The following is a 25,313-nucleotide window of genomic DNA, read 5'->3' as shown; positions in this document are numbered from 1 at the left end:
AAGAAGAGAAAGTGCTACAGAGGAACTATCTAGAGAAAGAAAAAAAATCAAGAGCTGATAAAGGCAGTTAGCCGATAGGATCAGCACAATGGCTGCCAGTAATTGGGCACTTACTGCTTGACCTGACCTGACCCGTGGGCTTTGGAGATATTCTCCCTTATCCTTAAACCAGCCCTGCAACATACCCTGATTGATAGATGGGAAACAAAGTCAAAGTTCAAGTGACATGCCCCAGCCTACCCTGCTGGCTAAAAGCAGATCCAGCATTCAAAAACAAACTTCTAGCTCCAAAGCTCAGGCAATATTGGAGGAAAAAACAGGAACAGTGAAATTTTAAAACAGCAATGAATACATTATTATATTTTAATGAGAAATGTAAGGACACCATAAAAAAACATCTAGAGCTTTCCATAAAGAACCAAGTTCTACAGATTTTCTTCTATTTATTTTTACAATCACTCATGCCTCATCCAAACAGCTTTGAAATTTAATAACATTTTTTAAAACTCCAAAATTTTAAGCAAAACATAGTGAAGGAGAGGCAGTATATGGGACTCTGTGTTTTCTGCATGGTTTTTCTGTAAACCTACAATTTCTCTGTTTAAAAAATATATTTAAAAACTAAAAAAACAAAACAAAAAATAATGAAGCTAGAGCAAATAACTGGTCTTTAAGCCTTGTTTCCTCATCTTTAAAATGTAGACAAGAACACCAACATCAAAGGGTTGTAGTATGGATTAAATCAAATGATGTATGTGAGACATTTAGCCCAGGGGTAGCACACAGTAGGCCCTTAGTAATTGATAGTATTATTAATACCAATACTATCATTAGTTTTTTTTTAAGCTATAAGTGAAGGCATTGCTGGGATAGAATTTCAAATCTCAAAAGCAAACCAACATATCAATAGAGAGGAGAGGACAATGTTTGTCAGCACCTAGAAGAAAGAAGGATCAGATCCAACGAAGTAGGTTTAGAACTTCTAACTATTAGTGCATACTAAAACCGAAAGAACACACATCGGATGTATCAACAGTCTGGATCATACTGCTTGTGTGTTCGCAGGTTTTCCCTGTTTACTTCTGCTTGTCAACTGGAGAAAAAAATAAACTACACTCAACTCAAATGCCAACACAGACTACACAAACAAACTAAAAATAAGGCTCAGAGAAAGTAAGTGACCTGTCCATGATGACACACACACTCACAAGAATATCAGTATATGAAGCTTTGATCCTAATAAATAGGATCAACCTTTGATCATAATAAAAAGGATCAAGCTTTGATCCTAATAAATAGAGGTTTTCTGAACAGGAACTTATGGTTAGACAGGCCTGACTGTGGTTCGGATGCAGGCATTTGATTATATTCAGTACAAGACTTCCCTTTGTACAGAGCATGGTGTCTCCACCTTCCCAAAATACACTTACCACATGATACCATTTCACACCCACTAGAATGGCTACTACTTAAAAAATGAAAATTACAAGTGTTGGACAGCATGTGAAGAAACAGGAATACTCATTCACTGTTGGTGAGAATGTAAATGGTGCAGCCACTGTGGGAAACAGTGTGGCAATTCCTCAGAAAGTTAAGTATAGAATCATCACGACTCAGCAATGATGACTCAGCAGTCCCACTTCTAGGTATATACCCAAAAGAATGTAAGGCAGGGATGCGAACAGATATTTGCACACTGATGTTCGTAGCAGCATTATTCACAGTTGCCAAAAGATGGAAGCAGCCCAAGTGCCCATAAACATGAATGGATAAACAAAATGTGTTATATACACACAATGGAATATTGTTTAGCTGTGAAAAGGAATGACATTCTAATACATGTGACAACATGGATGAACTCACCACTTCTCACCACATCTACTGCTCACACCTTGGTCCAAGTCACCCTCACGTCTCATCTGGTGTATTGCCAGAGCCTCCTAGTGCTCATCTTGCTTCCCTCCTGCATGCTTTACTATCAGCAGAGTAGGAAATCACGTCATTCCTCTGATCAAAACAGTTAATATTGGATCTAGGCAATGATCATCAACTGTTGTTAAAACCACAGGGTGAAAGGTTGATGGGGAACTTTATAACTGATAGACCAGGCTGACAACACTTGAACCCATAATTTTCACATCACAAAACAAACACCCAGGCTCAAGTAGTCTCCTGAAGCGGTACACCACCTAGGACGTAGTACAACCCCAAAAGTCCAACCTAGGTCTGAAGGAGCCTCTAGATCTAATGACACGTTTGTAGGAAAGATGGCAGACCAAGGAACATGACATTTTAAGGATGCAATAAAGAAGTCCAGATGCTAGAAACCCTATAGGACACAGGACCCTATTTCTTCAACAAAATAAATGAATGGCAAGAAAAAAAGAAGAATGGAAAATTGTTAAAGATTAGAAGAAGCGAATTAAGAGGCCTTTCACATAGAGATAGAAAGTAAGATCAGAGGTTACCAGGGGGTGGGGTTTGGGTAGGAGAAGGGGGAATGGTGAGATGTTGCTTAACAGTTACAGAGCTTCTGTTTGGGGTGATGAAAAGGCTTGCCAATAGATGGTGGTGACAGCAGCATCACATTGTGAATGTAACTGATGCCAATACATTTACATTTAGAAATGGTTAAAATGGGAAATTGTATGTTATATACATGTTACCACAATAACATTTTTTAAAAAATACAGTAATACAAGTCCTTTTAATCAAATGCAATGTGTGAACCCCTTTTGGAATCCTGATCCAAATAAATCAACCATATATTTGATGTAAAGGAATTGCTGATATTGATTTAAAATATCCCAGGTAAAAACAGTGTTATGGTTATGTTTTAAGTCCCTGTTTTGGTTTGTTAATCCTGCCATTATGCAAAATACCAGAAATGGATTGGCTTTTATAAAGAGGGTTTATTTGGCTACAAATTTATAGTTCTACAGCCATAAAGGTGTCTGTGATGGTTAGGTTCATGTGTCAACTTGGCCAGGTGACCCAGCTGTCTGGTCAAGCAAACACTGGCCTAACAATTGCTGTGAGGATGTTTGAGGCTGGTTAATAAACCAACAGTCTGGTTTATTAAATCATCAGTCAATTGACTGCAGCTGTGACAGATGACTCACCAAAGGGCGTGTCTTCCACAATGAGAGAATGCAACTGGCTGGATTTGATCCAATTAATCAGTTGAAGACTTTTAAGTGAGACAGGTAGAGGACCTTCACTTCTTCTTCAGCTGCCCAGTGAAGCATTTCCTGAGTTCGTCAAAGTTGCCAGTTCGCTTCCTGAGGAGTTCATCGAACATGTTCATCGAAGATCCCAGTTCATTTCCTGAGGAGTTCACCGAAGTTGCCAGTTCATTTCCTGAGGAGTTCATTGGACATCTTCCTTGGAGTTGACAGTTTGTTGACGGCTCTACAGAATTTGGACTCGTGCATACCCACAGTTGCGTGAGTCACTTTTACAATTTGATAATCAGAGACACATCTCATCGATTCTGTTTCCCTAGAGAACCCTAACTAATACAGTGTCTAAACTAAGTCATCAACAAGAGGACACCTTCACTGAAGAAAGGCTGATGGTATCTGGGAAACCTCTGCCAGCTGGGAAGGCAGGTGGCTGACATCTGCTGGTCCTGGGTTGTGTTTCAGCTCCTCTCTCAGCTCCTGTGTGTCCTTAGCTTAGCATCTGCAAATTCCTTTTGTCCACAACTACAAGCATCTCTGACAGCTCCCAAGCGTCTCTCCAAAAGTCTCTCTCAGCTGCTCTAGGCTCCTTCTGTCTGTGAGCTCTCTTATAGGACTCCAGTGATTTAATTAAGACCCACCCTGAATGGGCGGGGTCCACATCTCCATGCAAATAATTCAATCAAACGTTTCCACTCTAATCAAAAGACTAATAAATCTGCCCCCCCAAGACTGCCTTAAAAAACATGACTTTTTGTGGAGGACATAATATATCCAAACTGACACAGTCCCTATCTTTCAGAAATATATACAGAAGTGCTTAAGATGAACTGATAGAATTTAATGAATTTGCTTTAGAAGAGTATAGTGGGAAGTGCCAGTGAAGTGTGGCTCGCTGCATTGATAATTGCTAATGCTGGCTGGGAGAAGGGTATGTGGGAGTTCATTACACCATTCTCTCTACTTCTAAGTTTGAAATTTTCCAGAAGAAAATTTTCCTTTCCCCCTCCTCCTCAGCAACATCAGCCTGACTCTACATGACCCGTAACTGGCTGTCACTGCCTCAAGGACTTCCTTTACTTGCAACACCCTTCCTCCAGGTACCTACAGTACTCCTTCACCTCCTTTATGTCTTTATTCCAATGTCACCTTCTGAGGACACTTTTCCACATAACCCTTTTTAAAACCAAATCCCTACATGGATACATCATCCCCCTTTATTGCCTTGTTTATCTCCAAAGCATTCATATTCTGACATCCTTATCCCTATGTACCAGCACTGTTCTAAATTTTGCACCTGCACACTTAATCCTGATAAGAGCCCTATGAGGTCAATCTAATAGGGTTCCTATTTTATAGATGAGAAACTGAGGCTCAGATAGTGAGCTAAGCCAGGTTTCCAACCCTGACAGCCTTGCTCGAGCCCACACACCTACCCACAACATCACAAGCCTTTGGGTACATGATATTATTACCGTCAATCTCTTTATACTAATAAATTAATTCCATGAAGACAGGGATTTTTGTCTGATTTGTTCATTGCCCTTTCCCAGCATCTGGAGTAAGTGCTCAACAAGCATTACTGAATAATGACTGAACCAGGTAATGCGCCATGCTGGGGATCCAAAGATGATGCAAGCATTGAAAACATGGTAGGAGCTGTTCACACCCATGCAAAACTATGACTGATTTAGAAAGGTTTTCCAGCAGGGTTCCAAGGAAGAGAAGGCAGGGCATCAAAATGTGACTGAAAGAGGCTACTGGGACAACTAAGTAGAGAAAAGAACTCAGTCCAAATCACCATCCCAACTGCATCTCATATTTCCTTATCCTGTGACGGAGTTAGTTACTGTGATGCTTTGAAGCTTTATGGACCCTGTTCTAGTTTGCTAAAGTTGCTGTTATGGAAAATACCAGAAATGGATTGACTTTTATAAAGGAGATTTATTAAGTTATGAATTTACAATTCTAAGGCCATAAAGGTGTCCAAACTAAGGCATCAACAAGAGGATACCTTCACTGAAGAAAGGCTGATGGCATTCAGAACATCTCTGTCAGCTGGGAAGGCACGTGGCTGGTGTCTGCTGATCCTTTGCTCCTGAGTTCTGGTTTCAAAATGGCTTTCTCCCAAATGTCTCCGGGCTTGTCTCTCTTAGCTTCCCTGGAGCAAACTCTGGGCTAGCATCTCCAAATGTCACCAAGCATCTGCTTTCAACAGCTGTCTCCAAAATGTCTCTCTCAGCTGCTCTGAGCTCCTTGTGTCTGTGAGCTCTCTTATAGGACTCCAGTGATTTAATTAAGACCCACCCTGAATGGGCAGAGTCCATGTCTCCATGGAAATAATTTAAACAAGCATTTCCACCCTAATCAAGACTGATATGTCTACCACACAAGACAGCATTAAAGAACATGGCTTCTTCTGGAGGACATAATATTTCCAAACCAGCACAGACTTCAGAAAAACATGTCCTTAAATATAATCTATTCCTGGAGGAATGAACCCATTGTAAGTAATACCTCTGGATGAAGTGACTTCACTTAAGAAGGTGTGGCCCACCTCAATCAGGATGGGTCTTCAATCTAGTAAGGAAGTCCTTTATAAACAGACTGAAATTCAGACAGAGGGAGAAAAAGCCACAGAAGGAGCAGCCAGAGGCTGAAATCAACAGAACCTGAAGAAGAGGGAATTTCCAACTCTACTTCAGCCAGCCAGCTTCACCTGGAGAATTCATGGAAAACCTACACTGGAGTCCCCAGTTTGTGGCCTGCCCTACAGAAGGTGGACTTGCCCATCCCAATAGTCATGGGAGTCAATTCCTATTTTTTTAAAAATCTCATAATATCCTGATACATATCTCTTGCAGGTTCTGTTTCCCTCGAGAACCCTAACAGAGTTACCTTCAAAGTGATTTCTGATTGTTACCACGCTTGCCCAGCCTTTAACAAAAATGTACCCTCTTGGTTTCTAAAGAACAGCATCCAAAGGTGAGCCAGAGGATTGGATGGGGGTGTGGTGTGGCAGAGAAACCAGTGGCAGGTATCTTGATTAAGAAACGAAAGTTGCTACGTGAGCAAAGCCAGAACTCCAAATGGCATTGTTTGGAACAAGGTGAAGCAAGAAAACTTCAGTCTTTGTTTTCAGTGTCACAAATGAAGGCTGCTTAACACTGAATCGCTTCTTTGGTACTAAGGCCAACAGCCAACCTATTTCAAGAGCTATTTGCAGACGACAAAGACCCAAAAGACCCAGGCTAAACTAATCCAGCCCTAATTTCCGGACCACGGGGGAGAAGGGGTCTCACTGATCTAAATACCTCTCCATAATAGCAAAATCCACCAAAGCCTGGAGCAACTGCCCCGAAAGACACCACAAGCAGTATTAACGTGCTTGTCTTCCTCACTCCAAATCGCCAGAGAAATCATGAGGCTAAACTAAGGGTGAGAAATAAAAAAAAAACACAGATTTTTATATAGGCCATAGGACTATATAAACAATTTGACAATTAAGCCATATGTTTAAAATACACTTAAAAATATATATGCATACACAAAATCTCAAGTCTTGTCACCAACCAAATTTAAAGGGGTCATCCCAAAAGCTGATCTCGTAAGAATGATTTCCCAATAAAGAAAGAATAGGGAATCGTTTACCTACATTTGCAGGACCCTACTGTTTTCTGATTCATGATAGCGCGCTGGAGTAAAAGAATGCAGTGGCATAGAAGGAGGAAAACAAAACAAAACAAAAAAGTCTTGCCTCCAATTTTCCTGAAATCAACTAAAGAAAATCATCTGTCAGTGGCAAGGCTGGATCTCCCTAACTTGGAACCTTGAGCAGGTACTTACCCTTCTGTGCTTCAGTTTCTTTACAGGATTATTGTGAAAACTAAATGAATTGTAACACGTGTATTCCAGCCTGGCACACAATATTCTATCACCATCACGGTTCCTGAGTAGCGGCTTTCAGTTCAGCATAAGGCAGCACAATTAAGGAGACCTAATTTTATTTCCCAACCTCTCAACTAAATCATCCTTCAACTCATTTTAACTAAAATGGGAAAACTAGGGAAAGATCTTATTGGGTTCATGAGACGATCCAATACAGCTGCCAGGCACTAGGATTGCCAGAGTTTATCATCCCTGGAAGGCTGAACAGCTTACCCAAAAACTACTTGAATTTTAACAGTAACCCAACCACCCATGTGACTCACTCTTTCCCAGAGGAGAAATAAGAATCTAAATTTGGTAACAAGGGAAACTGCTGAAGTTTGTCAGCGCTGTGGGGAAAAAATGTTTTACCAAGCAATGCAGTCTTTCTACAGCTCTTCAATTATCTTCCTTTAAAGACTGCTGTAATGTAAATGCTTAAAAATCTTGGGTGTTTTTCCTTGACTGTGATAGAATTTCCCATGACAGAAAACAAGAACTCCAACTGCAGAAGGCCACCGTTGTTTCTGGAGTTGAATGACTGCAGGAGGAAAATGTCTAATTAAATCTAACCCTCCAGACGCCCCGAACTGCAAGTTTCTAGGATGTTCCTAGCACCGCCCCACTCTGTAAAAGGCCCTACAGAAGCTGATGACAAAAGCAAAGAGTCTGTCTCCTGATGGACATTTTCGTGTGATATAGTGCAGTAAAGAGGAATTACAATAAGGAACTGAGAAACAGACCCACCTGACACTGAGGATAGGTAATAATGAAAACTCCAACGCTATGAGCCTTACCCCTTGGGAAGTTGCTGCCTTAATCTTTCTCTGCTCCAAATGAGCTTTGCTAGCCAGCCTGGGAGAGAGCAGCTAGTGGTAAGACCTTCATGTGTACAGATACTACTGGATACTTTTCAAAACTCCTCTCTTCCAGACTCAAACAGATACTTGCTGATAAATAGTGGCATTATTCACAATGGTCAAAAGATGGAAGCCACTCAAGTGTCTATCAATGGATGAATGGATAAACAAAATGTGGTATATACAGTCAATGGAATATTATCCAGCCATGAAAAGGAATGAAGTTCTTCCACACACAACAACATGAATGAACCTGGAAGCCATCGTGAATGAACTAAGCCAGACACAAAAGGATATGGAATGACGTCACATATGAACTAGCCATAGTATGCAAATTCATAGAGACAGAAAGTAATTACAGGTTACTGGGGTGGAGGCCGGGTTCAGGGAGGGAGAAGGGAGTTGATACTTAATGGATGAAGAAGTTTGTTTGGGGTGGTGGGTAAATTTTGATAATGCATGATAGTGAGGATAGCCCAACATTGTGACTGTAATTAACATCACTGAATTGTATGCTTCAAAGTGGTTAAAATGTGAAACGTTATGTTGTATATATGTTACCACTAGAAAAACAAAACAAAACAAAAAAAGAGAAACTCTTCTTCCCTTTAGTTCATTTTATCTTCCAAACCACCCAGTGAGTTAGGGAGGGTGTTTTCCTCTCCCTTCTCAGACCCAGAAACTGACATTCTATGAGGTTTCTTTTTTTTTTTTTTAATTAATTTCAAAATTTCAAACTTACAGAACAGTTGCAAAAATAATGCAAAACACACAGAGAACTCTAACATACCCTTCACTCAAATATCCAGAGCCACCAACTTTTAACATTTTGCCAAATCTTGCCATATCATTCCATCTATCCATCTATCCATCCATCCATCTTTCCATCATCGATCTACCTATTTCTTTCCATCATATCTACCTATGTAGGTTGTATACATCATGCTTCTTAAACCCTTAATACTTCTACGTACATTTCCTTAGAACAAAGATATTCACTTATGTAACCACCTTAGATACAGTTATTAAGTTCAAGCAATTTAACACCCATATAAAGCTTACAGTCTACATTCCAGTTTTTTTTTCATATGTCCCACTAATGTCCTTTTGGGCCTTTCCTTCTCCATTATTAGTTCAGTCCAGGATCATGCATAGAATTCCATTGTCATCGACTCTCTCATTATTTTTAATTTTTATTTTAGTAACATATTTACAACCTAAAATTTCTCCTTTTAACCACATTCAGGTATGTAATTAGGTGGTGTTAGTTACATTAACAAGATTGTGCCACCCTCACTATCATGCATTATCAAAATTCACTCACCATCCCAAACTCATCATCCATTAAGCATCGATTCCCATCTCTATGAGGTTTCTTGACTTGCCTCAGTTTCACAGGTATGTAGCTCCTGGACAGATTCTAGAACACCCAAGTTTACCAACATCTCAGCCTTTGTGCCTTGTCACCACATCTTTAATTCAAAGATCCTTCCAGCTTCTATTGTAATTACACAGTAAGGGCAGCTCTGGAACATGCCCTTTCATTTGAGTCTTAATCGCCATCTAAGGCTAAATAACCCCTCTTCTAAAGGTGCTCTGCATTCTCCCAGCTGACACCACCAATTTTACTGGGGGTCTGTAGCAACCTCCACGGCGCCCGCCGGCAGTCTGTCTGGCAGGGGTGCAGGTGGAATGTAGCAATTCTGCTCTCCACGCTGCAATCTCGGCAGGTGCACGCTGCAATCTCAGCAGACACACCGCGCGTGCGTGTATGGTTTTACTCCCCTGCCCCCACCTCCACCAGATACGCATGTGTTTGCATATGTTGAAGAAGGGGTCGGACGCGGGGCTTTGCAGTCTGTGAGCCCGCGTTGGAGGGACCAAGAAAAGCCACCAAGCCCATTACCCAGCGCAGGGGGCAGACTTTCTGCTCACTGGGTGTCGCCCTGCACCCAAGTCCTTCGCGCCCAAGCCCAGCACAGGGTCGTCCGCGCCTCGCAAACTCAACTCGGTAAAACTCGCCACCCCTGCCGAGGAGCCCCCTCCTACACTCCCCCAAAGGGCCCCGGCCACTGCGCTGTCCTACCCCGGGGTCCCGGACAGGCGCCGGCCAATCTGGTGCCCCCCACCCCCAGCCTCCCCTCCGCCTCCTCCCGCCCTCCCCACCCCTCGCCCCTCACCGCTTCACCTCGGCGGTGGAAAGCTGCGCCAGGTGAGCGCAGCGCGTCCGCGTGACGCCAGGTAGCTTTCAGCTGTCTCCTCGCTACGCAGAGGGAGGGAGAAGGAGCAGGGTGGGGGACGCGGCGCCCCGACGCCGCCACGTCCCCCTCCTACCCCCCACCCCCTAGCGGGAGCCACCGTGGCGCGGGGAAGAGCACGGGGGAAGCGAAGCGCCGCGGCTCCTGGCCCAGGGACACGCGGAAGACCCGGGCTGGAAGGCACAGGGACTTCTGCGCTCCCACCCCTTCGCTGCCGCGTCCTCTACTCCCCCCAGCACCCACCCCCCCCACGGCCATGGGGACAGTGAGGAGCAGCTGTGCGCCCCTCTTCTTGTCCTCCCTCTCGAAGTCACGCCCTGCCAGAGCCAGCCGCGCTTCCAGGGGTCGAAATAAGGACTGAAATATAGACCAAGCAGAAAAGAATCCCCAGCAACCCCCAACCCCCAAGCAGCGGTATTTAGCATTCAGCACGATCGCCTGAAATGAAGAAGGATCCTGGGAGTGATTTGGATTCGTTAAGTCTGCACTGAAATCAGGGGGCCCGGCAAGGACCCGCAACTTACCCGGAGCGTGAGCCGCGGTCTTTTTTTTTTTTTTTTTCCCCGAATTCAGCTGGCTGCTCCAGGGGGATCCCGACCCAGTCCGACGATTGTCAGCACTCGTCGTGGCGTCCAACCTAATCGTAACCTTGTTTTCTGGCAACGAGAGTTTGTAATCTCACCCCAGGTGTGCCTGGGTGGGACCGAGCTCTGGGTGGGTGCTGGGAAGAAGCTACCAACCACTACAGGAAGTTTTCACAAAACAGAAACCTCAGCCCGGGGGCTGAGCGCACGTGGAGCTGCAGAGCGCTCTGGCCGTGCCCTTGACTTCTCTTGGGAAAAGAGTCTCAGAGCTCCCAGCACCGGGAACAATACGCAGGTGAACCGGTCCTGGCTTTCTTAAAAGAGTTCCTTCTGCTGGTTGAAACCGAACCCCCTTCGTGGCTTTGTCTTTTTGTTTGTTTCCAGGTGATGGAACAACCTCAGGGGTGTTTTGCTCTTTACTTGCCAGGTGTCTGGCTGAAATATCCTCCTCCCTGACACATCCCGGCAGGGAGTGATTAAGGAGTGGTCCCCACCACCACCACCAGTTGCTGCCTTCTTCTAGTTGCACTTTCAGATGGAGAAATTGGGAACAAACATCACCACGTCAGGTGAACCAGCTACCAATCACCGACTTCTGTTGAGGGCAATCTGACTGTACCTAACGCTATCCCAACCTGCTTAGAACTGAAAGAACGCTTCACTTTTGGGGTTCTGCACCAGGGTTTCAGATCACACTGAGAGGGACTTACCTTCAACCAAGTTAGAAAGGAAAGGGTGCCGGTGTGTGTTAGCGGTTGCTGAGTATCACTGTGTGCCAGTGCTTTTCCTAATTTACCTTAAAGTAATGCCATCATATACCCAAGACAACAAATCGTTGTACCCATTTCACAGACGAGGACCCTTAGTGAGTAACTGGCCCAAGGTCACACAGCTAGCAAGTAGTATAGGCAGGCTTTGAAGGCAGGTGTAGCCAACATCAAGCCCCGTGTCCACTTTCCACCATGCCACCAGCCAGACACAACAGAGTAATGAAATAGAGCAAGCAAGAGCCCTCTTTGGGACATATTTTAAAGGGAAGAGCAGTCAGGAGGAAGCAGAGAGAAAGAATCTTAAAACCACAGGAGAAGACGTGCAAAAAGAACTCAGGGAGGAGTCTTCAAGTCACCAAGTACTGTAGTGGGTAGCAGACTACTTAGCACAAGGGAAGAAAGATAAGCAAGGCATACTTGTTGGAAGACGAGATTTAGGGTCAAGGTGGTGGCACGTGGTCAGTGTCCTCCGAAGCCACATTTGAAATCACCTTTACCGAAAGGGCCAGAAGGCTGTAACCTGTTGCATGGGAGGCCCTACTAAATTCAACACATTCAACAGGTGGTCACGGATAAAGGTGTCCAGATTCCAGGAGACCATCTCTAGAGCTAAGAAAGTTCAAAGACATATCTTCCAATCAGCAATACTCACTGAAAATCTGTTCAGTCCCCTCTGGGATCTGGGAGGAGGATTCCCCAGTTGCTAAATACTGAGGGGTAGGCTTTTTCCAAGGCTGCCCAAGTCACTGGTCTATTCTGAGAAAGTTGCTGAGGATTACAAACCAAGCAGTAGGCAGGAAAAAGCAGAAGCTGGTTTGGGTTGGTTTTTTTCATGGGGTCACAGTGAACCCTAGACCCACAGCTCAAGGGCAGAAACAGTGTAAGGAGCAACTCACCACTTTAGATACTAGGTTCATGCCCAGCACCCGTCTGTCCCCACAGTCCTCCATTGTTACAACCAGGACAGTCTCCATAGCAGACTAAAAGCTGGCTGCCCACCAAATGTGGAATCAGATTTCACTGGAAGCAGTGTGTGTGTGTGACTTGAGCAGAGCTGCAACCCTGTTTTCAAACTTGGCTGATGGAGTCAGCAAAGGGGAAATCGGTCTCTGTACAAAACAGGAAGGAAACAAGATGCAATGGACTGCATAATAAGTTACCGCAAGGAGCCCAAAGGCATGGTCACCACAGAGAAATCCAAGGAAGAAGCAGGGAAAATCCTGCTGGAGAAGGAAGCCAAAACATGCGTCAGGCAGGGTGAGAAAGAACTGGGGGGCAGGGTCGGGGGTAGCTGTCTTTGATTTGTCTCCATTCTTTTTCCCTCCTGCCTGCCTGTCTTAAAAATCCATTATCACGATGCAATACATCTTTGGAGTAAAAGCCCAAGTGAAAGTAATATGCTAAGTTTCCTCCTCTCTCGCATTTTAAGAAATCTTGCCCTATCTTGCTTCCCTTTAGGAATGCCAGAGATGAGCTTTGGGGCACTCCCCACCCCCATCCCTTTCGGAAGGAAGCCTCGTCCTGCCTTTGTATATTTGCTTCTGCTGGTGGTAGGTGGCTTGGGGTTCCTAGGGGTGATATCCAGAGTTGCTCTGCACTGAAAAAGTCTCTTTACCTTTCAGAGATGGAGGAAAACAAAACAAAAGGACTGTGGGTCTAGGTGAAAGTGCTGTTTGCCTGCTTAGAATCCCAGACACTGCAACCCAGCAGCCTCAGGCAAACCCTCACCCCAGGGTCTGCCTGTTCCCAAGGAGACAGATGATAAGGGATGTGTGCCCTTTGTCTGACAGGTAACAAGAAGTAACCCTTCTTACTTCTCCCTCACTCTTAATTACAGTGTTTCCATTTTCCTCCTTGAAGATGTCCTTAGCTGGACCTGTTCTGTGGTCTATTTTTATGATGAAAAATATGGGGTCCCCCATGAGTGCAGTGATAAGCAGTAATCTGTCCTTAGAACCAAAAATATTAAATGGTTTATGTTCTTTCTGAACTACTCGACTCTGGCCCCAGGAGGATCGCTCATTTCTCACTTCCTTCTCCCACAGCCCTCCTTCGCCCTTGGTCCTAGCCCTGTGTGTTGCATGTTTTAGGTGTTTAACAAATGTTTTTCACTGCTCATATGGCTTGTGGGCTGTCATTTGCATGCCATTCTGTAAAAGAGGAAGGAATGAAGCTAAAATCATCTCGTGCTTGAAAAGTTAATATGTCCAAAGGTCAGTCGTCTTGCTCTAGAATTTAAAGCATTCTTTAATGTGGTCTCAACTAAATTTCAGTCTCTTTTCTCCCTCCTAATTGCCTTACCATTTGCTCTGGAACATTCTCCACATTTTCCATCATTGTGCCTCAAGCCGTTTAGAGAAGGGAGCACATGTTGCATTCTTCACATCTCTAGCATTTCATATACCACTGATGCTCAGTAAAATGTGTTCAAAGGAGGAAGGAGAGGAGGTCAGTTTTTCCTTATAGAAAATTTTTGGTCCAGAATCTCCAACACATAGTACCTGGCTGAATGAATCCTCAAGGAGTCTTTCTTAGAAGATTTTTCCAGTGACCTTCATACTATCCCAGCTTTTCTCTCTCTACCTTAGTCCATTCAAGTCTGTATCCACATGCTACAACATGGATGAGCCCTGAAGACATCGTGTTGAACAAAATAAGACAGACACCAAAGGATAAATATTGTATGATGTCACTTACATGTAATAACCAGAATATGCAAATTCACAGAGATAGAAAGTAACATTATAAGTTACCAGGGGAAGGGGTGGGGGTGGGGAATGGGAAGTTAATGCGTAATGGGTACAGAGTTTCTGTTTTGGGGGTGATGGAAAAGTTTTAGTATTGGGTAGTGGTAATGGTAGCATATTACCACTGAATTGTGTGCTTGAAAATGGTTACAATGGGAAATGTTACATTGTATATAAGTTATCACAATAAAATTTTTTAATATAGTGTCCAGCCACCTTCTAGCAGAGTTTAGACAATTCTCTGTGTCATTTATATGTAAACTGTTTAATAAGGAAATGCTGAAAACACATATGGCTGGTATGAATTTTACTCTGGTACAAAAAAAAAGTCACATCACCTTGTTTTTCTAAGATTGTTCTAAATCATATTGAATTGATTTGGTGTCTCACCTGCAAAGAGGTAAGAAATGGAATCTGTCCTGTTGCAAAGCCCCATCCCTCCCTAGAGTTTCTCAAGAACCCGGATGGGTATGTATCATCCAGGGAAAGATTTCTGGTGTTTATTCCATCATGGTCACTGCTGAGACCTTCAGTTTTAAGTTTGTGTTAAGATGGGTCTTGTGGGTTGAATTATGTCAATAACTTATTGAGAAGCTCATTTGCATTTTGTTGTGACCTTATTTGGAAATAGGGTCATTGCAGATCTAATTAGTTAAGCTGAGATGAAGTCATGCTGGAGTAGGGTGTTCCTTAATCCAATATGACTGGTGTTAAGAGGAGGAATGACAGGGACAGACATGGAGGGAAGATGGTCACATGAAGATGGAGGTAGGGATTGGAGTGATATAGTCGTAAGCCAAGTAGCTGAGGCCACCAGAAGCTGGAAAAGGCAAGAAAGGGTTCTTCCCCAGAGCCTTCAGAGGGATCAAGGCCTGCTGAAACGCCTTGGCTTTGGAAGCCTGTAGCTTCCAGAACTGTAAGAGAATGAATGTCTGTTGTTTTAAGATACCCAGTTTATGGTACTTTGTTACAGCAGCCATAGACGACTAATACACTGGGCGATTCTATCTCTCTCTGCTAAGTGTGGGTTCATGGATCCTTTACGAGGCTCTTACAGGTTCAGTCACCCAACATCCAAATGCTACCCCTTCAGAGAGTCTGTCTCAGACCTACTATGTCCCTTCCACCAATCAATCAATCAATGAATCAATCAACAAACAAACAATAATAAGTCCCTTTCCCTTAGCTCCAACTTAAAGAAACTACCTCCCATCTGGGCAGCTTGTGCCCAGCTGCTTTCCAAACCACAGAGCCACAAATAAGCTCTTTAAAACAAACAAGCAAACAAAAATCTCTTTAACTCTGCCCTGGGGCAATAGAAATCCAGGTCTCTGGACCCAAATCTCTGCAGGCCCTCTTCAGGGAGGTGAAGGAAAAATGGTCCCATTCATTCTGATTTTTTTATAATAGCAAGAAGAACAAAACAAATGAATTTCTCAATAAATTGTCATCAGCAACAACAAATGCTAATGAACTTCTCAATAAGTTATCCTCCTACATCAGGTTCAAAAATGCTATCGCACCAGTAGAAAAATGGGCTTGATCTTAACCAATGAATACTGGTCTCCAGTCTGAGAAGTTAAATCCCTCTAATGAAGATGGAACAAACCATGGATCCTCTCTCATGGAGTGATGACTCCAACCATTAAAGTCATTCCACTTGATTTGAGGCTCTGATTTCATGTTCATTGATTTTCTGGGTCAATTTGCCTATAGGGATGGAAAGCATTGACCAGCCAGCATGGGCTTTTCCACCCACCCCCATTCCTCTAACTTTACTTTTTTTCATAGTAAGTACTAACAAATTGACCTTCTTGCTTATGTGTTAATCTCTGATGAGTTTGATTGGATCATATCAGACTCCAAGACACTGAGTGATTTTGGTTATGCTGATGAAAGGGCAGTTTCTGGAGCTGCAAAGTGGAGAACCCTGCCAAGTGGTTTCCTGGCCTCCTCCAGGATTATCTCACTTTTTTTGTTCTCTAATCATAAAAGTGCTTCCAACAGAACAGGCTCTGAAAAATATCTTTGAAATAAATGGTATTTTTATTTCACTGTGAGCCAGTGACTGGTATAATTTGATAGTTAAAAACTTTAAGGATTATCTTTAACTAGTTGGGAATAAACTATCTAATTAAGAAATTGGTTGCTGAATTTAATGGACTTCAGGAGAGAAGTTTTTGATGATACCAGCTTGGTTGTCTACTTACAGTGAAGGTGTGGATTCAAGTTAAAAATCAATGCCTTGTCCTAACATAACTTTATAAGTTCCCTCATAGAAGAGGAAGCTTTGTTTCTATTCAGGGGCATGCAGAGCTCTTTAAGCTGGCTGGTGAAAGAGCTTGTGACAGTCTTATCAACATATCTGACACCCATATGGAGTACAACACAAAACACTAGGCCTCTCTGAAGAATGAAAGAACAGTAAAGCGTATCGATGAATCATTACAACATTTGGTTAACTGAGAAGGACTCCCGACAGTTCTGTTGTCATTTTCTGCTGTTGGAATTTCTGTCACAGAGAAGACCAGGTATAAATGAAAAAAAAAAAGGCCCTTAAAAATGTCATCAGCTGAAAGTTGTTGGCTCAAGAACTCCCCTGGAAAGACATGAGCTTCCTGTGTTGGGTTTTGTGCAGAGCTGACATGCCAACCCAGCCATACTCACTGGGTCTGTGTGGGTAGGGAGACTTTTTTTTTCTGTTCATTGCCCTAACTAGAAGTGCATTTCTCTTTTTCTCCCCACCCCACGCCCCTCTCTCTTTCTCTTTCTCTCTCTGTCTTTTGATATTTTTTTAAATTAGAGAAGTTGTGGGTTTACAGTCAGGCCTAAGATAGAGCATTCCCATACACCACCACCATTTTTGCGTTGGTGTGGAACATCTGCTATAATTGATGACAGCACTTTTTGATAATTGTACTTTTTTTAATAGTAACTACCTTTGGTGCACTTGATGAAAGATTATTAAAGTGATACTATTAACTAGCATCCATAGTTTACATTAGGTGTATTTTTCCCTTATACCACTCTGTTATTAATACCTTGCATTAGTATCATGCATTTATTATAATTCATGAAAGGACATTTTTATACTTGTGCTATTAACTATAGCCCATCATTGGTAATAGGGTTCACTGTGTTTTACAGTCCTATGTTTTATCTTTCAATTTTGGCTCTAGTAGTACAAAAATCCAGTTTCCCCTTTTAACCACATTCACATATATAGTTCAGTGCTGTCGATTACATTTACAGTAACATGCTACCATCACCGCTATCCATTTCCAAACCTTTACAATAAAAATTCTGTACAAATTAAGCATCAACTCCTCATTCTCTAACCCCTGTATATCCCCTGGTAACCTATATTCTAGACTCTAACTCCGTGAGTTTACTTATTATAATTACTTCTTATCAGTGCAGTCATACAATATTTGTCCTATTGGGTCTGGCTTACTTCACTCAGCATAATGTCCTCAAAGTTCATCCATTGTGTCATATGCATTAGGTCTTCATTCCTTTTTCAGCTGAATAATATTGCATTGTATGTATATACCACATTTTGTTTATCCGTTCTTTGGTTGATGTTACACATGGGTTGCTTCCATCTTTTGGCAATTGTGAATAATGCCACTATGAACATTGGTGTGTAAATATCCGTTTGCCAGGTCATATGGTAAATCTATACTTTGCTTCCTGAGGAACAGCCAGTCTGTCTTCCACAGCAGCTGAACCATTTTACATTCCCACCAGCAATGAATGAGTGTTCCTATTTCTCCACATCCTCTCCAACACTTGTAATTTTCTGTATTTTTTAATAGTCACCATTCTAATAGGGTGAATGCTATCACATTGTGGTTTTGATTACCATTTCCCCAATATGTAGTGATGTTGAGCATCTTTTCATGTGCTTTTTAGCCATTTGTATGTATAGCTTCTGGGAGAAATGTCTGTTCAAGTCTATTGCCCATTTTTTAAATTGGTTTGTTTTTATTGTTGAATTATAAGATTTTTTATATATTCTGGATATTAAACCTTATCAGAAACGTGGTTTCCAAATGTTTTCTCCCATTGAGTAGGTTGTCCTTTCACTTTCATGACAAAGTCCTTTGAGACACAAAAGTTATTAATTTTGAGGAGGTCCCATTTATCTGTTTTTTCTTTCATTGTGCTTTGGATTTAAAGTCTGAGAAACCACTGCCTAATACAAGATTCTGAAGATGTGTCCCTGCATTTTCTTCTAGGCATTTTATAGTCCTGGTTCTTCTATTTAGGTCATTGATCCATTTTGAGTTAATTTTCATATATGATGTCAGATAGGTGTCCTGTTTCATTCATTTGCCATATGTGTATCCAATTCTCCCAGCACCATTTGTGGAAGAGATTATTGCTTCCCAATTGAGTGGACTTGGCAGTCTTGTCAAAAATCAATGGGCCATACAGCACTGTGGGATTGAGAGGATCTTCTTGACCAAAAGAGGGAAGAGAGATGAAGCAAAGTAGGGTTCCAGTGGCTGAGAGATTTCAAATGGAGTTGAGAGGTCACTCTGGAGGGTATTCTTATGCGCTATATAGATATCTTTAGTCTTTAGTGTGTTGGAATGGCTAGAGGGAAATACCTGAAGCTTTCAAACTGCAACCCAGTGACCTTGATTCCTGAAGATGATTGTATAACTACGTAGATTGCATAGTGTGTCTGTGTGACTGTGAAAATTTGTGGCTTGCACTCCCTTTATCCAGTATATGGACAGATGACTGGAAAAGTAGGGATAAAAATTACATGAAGAATAGAGTGAGACAGAAGGGATGGAAAGATTTAGGTGTCCTTTTATGCTTTTATTTTTATTTTGGAGTAAGGAAAATGTTCAAAAATTGATTCTGGTGATGAATGCACAACTGCATCATGGTGCTGTGAATACTTGTACACTGTGGATGACTGTAGGGTGTGTGAATATCTCTCAATTAAACTGCATTAAAAAAAGTAAATGAATAATGGGGAGAAGAGGGGAATGGGATGTTTTAGATAGTCTTTTTTATTTCAATTTTCATTTTATTTTTTGGAGTAATGAAAATGTTCCAAGTTTGACTGTGGTGATGAAAGCACAACTATATGACGATACTGTGAACAACTGATTGTACTCTTTGAATGATTGTATGTTATGTGATTGTATCTCAAGAAAATTGCATTAAACCAAAACAAAACAAAATCATAAAAAAGAGAAAAATCATTGGGCCATAAATGTAAGGGTCTATCTCTGAACTCTCAGTTCAATTCCCTTTGTCACTACTGTATATCTATCCTTGTGCGAGTACTGTGCGGTTCTGTGCACTGTGGCATTGTAATATGTTTTAAAGTCAAAAAGTGTGAGTCCTCCAACTTCATTCTACTCTTTCAAGATGTTTTTGGCTATTCAGGGCCCCTTACCCTGCCAAATAAATTTGATAATTGGTTTTTCCATTTCTGCAAAGTAGGCTGTTGGAATTTTGATTGGTATTGCATTGAATCTGTAAATCGTTTCCAGTAGAATTGGCATCTTAACATTATTTAATGGAATTGCAAATGGAGTTTTTCTTGATTTCCTCTTCAGGGTGCTCATTACTAGTTGCAGGGAAACTCTACCGATTTTTGCATGTTGATCTTGTACTCTGCCACTTTGCTGAATTCATTTATTAGCTCCAGTAGCTTTGTTGTAGATTTTCAAGACTTTCTATATATAGTATCATGTCATCTGCAAATAGTGAAAGTTTTACTTCTTCTTTTCCATTTGGATGCCTTTTATTTCTTTTTCTTACCTAACTGCTTTGGTTGGAAATTCCAGCACAATGTTGATTAGCAGTGGGGACAGTGGGCCTCCTTGTCTTGTTACAGATCTTAGAGGGAAAGCTTTCAGTCTTTCACCATTGAGTATGTTGTTAGCTGTGGGTTTCCCATACATGTCCTTTATCATGTTGAGGAAGTTTCCTTTTATGCCTATTTTTCTAAGTGTTTTTTATCAAGTGCTGTGTTTTGTCAAAAACCTCTTCTGTGTCAATAAGATGATCATGTGTTTTTTTTCCCCTTCATTTAGTTAGGATGGTATGTTACATTTATTGATTTTCTTATTTTGAGCCACTCTTGTATACCTTGGATAAAACCCAATTGATCATGGCTCTTAGTTCTTTTAATGGGCTGCTGGATTCAATTTGCAAGTATTTTGTTAAGGATTTTTGCATCTATATTCATAAGAGAAATTGACCCATAATTTTCCTTTCTTGTAGTATCTTTATCTAGCTTTGGTATTAAGGTGATGTTGGCCATATGGAATGAGTTAGGTAGTGTTCTCTCCTTTTCAATTTACTGGAAGAATTTGAACAGTATTGGTATTAGTCTTCTTGGAATGATTGGGAGAATTCACCTGTGAAGCCATCTGGTCCTGGGCCTTTCTTTTTGGGGTAGGTTTTTGAAGACTGATTCAATATCTTTACTCGTTATTGGTCTGTTGATGTCTTCTTTATCTTCTAGAGTCAGTGTAGGTTGTTTGTGTTTTTCTAGGAATGTGTCCATTTCATCTAAGTTGTCTAATTTTTTGGCATACAGTTGTTCACAGTATCCTCTTATGATACTTTTTTATTTCTGTGGGGTCAGTAGTAATGTTCTCCCTCATATTTCTGATTTTATTTATTTGCGTCTTCTTTTTTTTTTTTTTTTTTTGTCAGTCTAGCTAAGGGTTTGTCAATTTTTTCTAACTAAGGGTTTGTCAATTTTATTGATCTTTTCAAAGAACCAACTTTTGTTTTTGTTAATCTCTTGTTTTTTTTTTATTCTCAATTTCATTGATTTCTGCTCTAATCTTTGTTATTTATTTATTTATTTATGCTTGCTTTGGAATTATTTTGCTGTTTTTTTCTAGTTCTTCCAGGTGTGCAGTTAGGTCTTTGATTTGAGCTCTGTCTTCTTTTTTAATATAAGTGTTTTGGGCTCTAAATTTCCCTCTCAGACTGTCTTCACTGCATGCCATATGTTTTGATATGTTGTGTTCTCATTTTCATCAGTCTGAATATATTCATATGATATTTATATATGATTTTCCTTGAAATTTTTTCCTTGACCCACTGATTGTTTAAGAGTTTGTTATTTAACTTCTGTATATTTGTGGATTTTCCCTTTCTCCACCTATTGTTGATTTCTAGCTTCATTCAGTTGTGGTCAGAGAAAACACTTCGTATAATTTCAGTCTTTTAAATTTATTGAGACTTGTTTTGTGACACATCCTGGAAAAGAATTCACATGCCCTTCAGAAGAATGTATACCCTGTTGTTTTGGGGTGAAATGCTCTGTGTAAGTCTGTTAGGTCTAGTTCATTTATCGTATTACTCAAGTTCTCTTTTTCCGGATTGGTCTTCTGTCTAGATGTTCTATCTATGATGAGAGCGGTGTACTGAAGTCTCCAACTATTATTATAGAGACATCTATGTATCCCTTCAATTTTGCCAGTGTTTGCCTCATATATTTTGGTTAGGTTCAGAAATACTTATCATGGTTATTTCTTCTTGATGGATTGACTTGACTTTTTTATTAATTTATAGTGCTCTTCTTTGTCTCTTGTAACAGTTTTTGACTTAAAGCCTATTTTCTGTCTTATATTAGTATAGGAACCCCAGCTCCTTTTTGGTTACCATTTGCATGGAAAATCTTTTTCCAGCCATTCACTTTCAACCCATTTGTATTTTGGGTGTATGGTTGGTCTCTTCTAAACAACGTGTAGTTGGATTATATTTTAAAATCCATTCTTCCACTCTGTGATTTTGATTATGGAGTTCAATCCTTTGACATTCAGTATTATTACTGTAAATGTAGTACTTTCTTCAACCACATTTTCCTTTGATTTTTATATGTCACATCATTTTGTCACTTTTCCTTTTTTGCAACTTCCTTTTCTGTATAGTTGGTCTTTTGTGATGTATCTGACTGTTCTCTTTCCCGTTTCTGTTTCTTTATATTTTTAAAATACTTTCTTTGTGGCTACCCTGGGGTTTGTATTACACAATCTACATCTATAGCCTACTAATTTGAAAAGATAACCCACTTAGCTTCAATAGGATACCTATTCTCTGAGTCTTCATTTCTTCACACTACTACTGTCTTTTCCTCTCAACCTGCAGAACTCCCTTTTGTAATTCTTGTATGGCAAGACTTTTATTGACAAACTCTCTTAGTTTCTGTTTATCTGTGAATATTTTAAACTCTCCCTCATTTTTGAAGGATAGTTTTGACAGATAAAGAATTTTCACTGGCAGTTTTTCTCTTTCGGTACCTTAAATATATGTTACTACTTTCTTTTCACCTCCATGGTTTCTGATGAGACATTGGCATTAAGTCTTATTGAGGATCCTTTGTATGTGACAAATCACTTTTCTCCTGCTGTTTTCAGAATTCTCTTTTTATCTTTGGCATTTGACATTCTGATTAGTGTGTGTCTCAGAGTAGGTCTATTAGGATATATACCATTGGGATTATGTTGCACTTCTTGAGAATGTATATTTATGTCTTTTATAACAACTCTTATAAATTTTTGGACAGTATTTCCTCAAATATTCTTTCTGCCCCTTTTCCCTTCTCTTCTTCTGGGAGACCCATGATGCATATGTTTGTGTGCTTCATGCTGTCTCTCAAATCCCTGAGACATTTTTCTATTCTTTTCTCTGTCTTTTATTTTGACTGTAAGATTTTGATTGCCCTGTCTTCTAGTTTGCTGATTCTTTCTTTTGCCAGATCAAATCTCCTATTGTAAACCTCTAGTGTATTTTTCTCTAAGTGGTAAAGCAGAAATTTATTAAAATCATTTTATATATTGTTTTACAGACAAAAATAATATTGAGAATCTTCAACATTTAGGCAATAAACTCTGTTCTCAGAAATACTTTGTGAGAAGACAGAATTCTTTGCCCACCCCCCCATAAGATACCTGTTTATACCCCTGAAAATGATGCATTTAATTATACCACCTCTTACAGTAACACTCCCTTTGAGATCTATGACAGCTCCCAAACCTCTGCAGAGAGTGGAGAGATGTTAGCAGAGAAGCTTCCCCAAATGCAATGCCTCATGGCAGAGTGCAAGAAGAAACACAGAAAATGGCAGTGGCTTCAGAGGATTGTGTGTGCACCCAGCAGGTGAGCCAGGAGCAGAGCTGAGGACATACCAGGCAGCCCTTAGCTGCAGAATGTGGCCAGACATGACTGCATGGCCACAAGGACCCTCTCCACCTCCTCCTTGTCTTCGGAGGTAGCCACCACTCCTGGGGGTTCTGGCCTTGGAAGGGCATTGGTCACCTTGTTGGGTGGTTTTACCAAAGTCCCTGCTGTAATATTAAACTGAATCTTGTCAATTTCCATTTCTGCTTCTTCTCCCATTTCCTCCTGATTGTTCAAAAGGGCCCTCCAACATCTCTTCTATGATCCCAGCCTTCTTCGTCTCTTTGGACAGCTCCCACATGGTGGTCTGGATTTCTGGGTTCTTCATAAGACTTGGAATGGCTTTCATAACTTCTGTGCTCTTCAGCAGGGAGCCAGCCACTTGCAGAACTGCAAGCTGGTTTTTCATCCCCATGAGCACAGAATTCATGTGTGCTTTGGAGGCATAGATGTTGCTCATGGCCTTCCTCAACTTGATCATCTCCTTGACCAGGACAACGCAGACGTCCTCTGGCTTGTCTTAGCAGCATCTTTCACAGATTGTTTCACTGTTTATTCTTCCCTTTGGATAGCTCTTATTTGCCTGCCAACTACTCTCATTTCCTTTTTTATCTTCAGTGAGCATTCATTGGCCAGCTCTTTGGGTGGCTTCTCCTGGGATTTCCCAGACAGCTCCATGGTGAACTGAATTTGGCTTGCCCTTTCCAGCTTTCCGTTCACTGCACCCAGCAGGTCCTGGGCAGCCTTCTGGGTGGGGCCAGCCAAGGGGCTCTAGTGTATTTTTAATCTCTACTATTGCGCCTTTCATCCCCATAATTTTATTATTTTTATATTTTCAAATTCTTTATATTCATACATTGTCTTCTTAATATCCTTTATCTCTTTATGCATATTTTCCTTCATCTCCTTGAACTGACTTAGGAGATTTGTTTGAATTTCTTTGATTAGATGTTCCAAGTTCTGTGTCTCCTCTGAAGTTTTAATTTGTTCCCTTGACTGAGCCATATCTTCCCATTTCTTAGTATGGCTTGTAACTTTTTGCTGATGTCTAGGTGTCTGATTATCTTGATGAGGTAACTCTGAACATCAGTTTCTCCCTCTTGGCTATGGTTTTATTGTCAATTGGCTTTGTTTTAAGGCTCTTCTTTGATGCTTTGTCCAACTTATTCTGGATCTTTAGAAAAGCCCAAATTTATCTGATCAGATTTTCTCAGCTCTTCTTCATCTGATTCTTGCCCTGGATATGCAGTATAATTTTTTAAATTGCATTTTTTGTGTAATTGTTTCACCTACTGGAGAAAGCTTCCTTTCCTCTGTTCATTCTTTGGGAATCTTGATCTGTTTTGTTTGTTTGTGTGCAAAATTTTCTCCCCAGTTCCTATGAATTGTTTAAATTCTCTCCCTTACACAGTGCTCCATTTTCCTTACACTTTTCAGTTCTGGGAACCTCCAGTCATACAGCAGTTCAGTATAACACCCCCTTCCCCTTTTTTTCCTCTGTGAGGCTTTCTGCCTCCAGTTTCTTCCCCGTAGTTTATCTCACCCCAGGCTGCCAGATGGGTTCAATCCGGAAAAGTGGGCCACTCCGGAAAAGTCTGTTTTGTGTTTAGGGAATCCCACCGGCAGTAACTGGATTGAGCGACTGCACCACTTGGACACTGCTATTTGGCACCGGTTCCCCTCGCCTCACTCCCAAGGGGCCCTTTTGTATGCAGCACTCCTCAGTGGCTTGTGTTCCACCCTGGGTCTCTGCAGACTTGTGTCCCTGTGCCTGGATATGTGTGGGGTTCTAACTCACTGCTTGAGTTCCTCTG

At 41.3% G+C, this 25,313-nt stretch overlaps 1 protein-coding gene and 1 pseudogene across 3 annotated transcripts in view; both read right to left on the bottom strand.

The window, feature by feature from the left end:
* RUBCNL (rubicon like autophagy enhancer) overlaps positions 1-12,494 on the bottom strand; it is a 93,096-nt gene extending 80,602 nt beyond the window's left edge. The window contains exons 1-2 of one of the 3 annotated variants that reach the window (XM_037800196.1): positions 12,478-12,494; positions 10,752-10,864 (exon numbers count right to left, since the gene is read on the bottom strand). The gene's annotated coding sequence lies outside the window, so the exon portion shown is untranslated. Of the gene's footprint in view, positions 1-10,157; positions 10,228-10,751; positions 10,865-12,477 lie in introns of those variants that run through there. The other 2 variants (XM_037800199.1, XM_037800197.1) reach the window with 2 other exon arrangements.
* An 11,023-nt stretch (positions 12,495-23,517) lies between these two features.
* LOC119507108 lies at positions 23,518-24,177 on the bottom strand (annotated as a pseudogene).
* Between the last annotated feature and the right edge of the window lie 1,136 nt (positions 24,178-25,313).

The sequence above is a fragment of the Choloepus didactylus genome, chromosome 12 (genome assembly GCF_015220235.1).
Source record: "Choloepus didactylus isolate mChoDid1 chromosome 12, mChoDid1.pri, whole genome shotgun sequence".
NCBI lineage: Eukaryota > Metazoa > Chordata > Mammalia > Pilosa > Megalonychidae > Choloepus > Choloepus didactylus.
The sequence above is the reverse complement of the archived record's forward strand: the minus strand, read 5'-3'. Positions and strand labels throughout refer to the sequence as shown.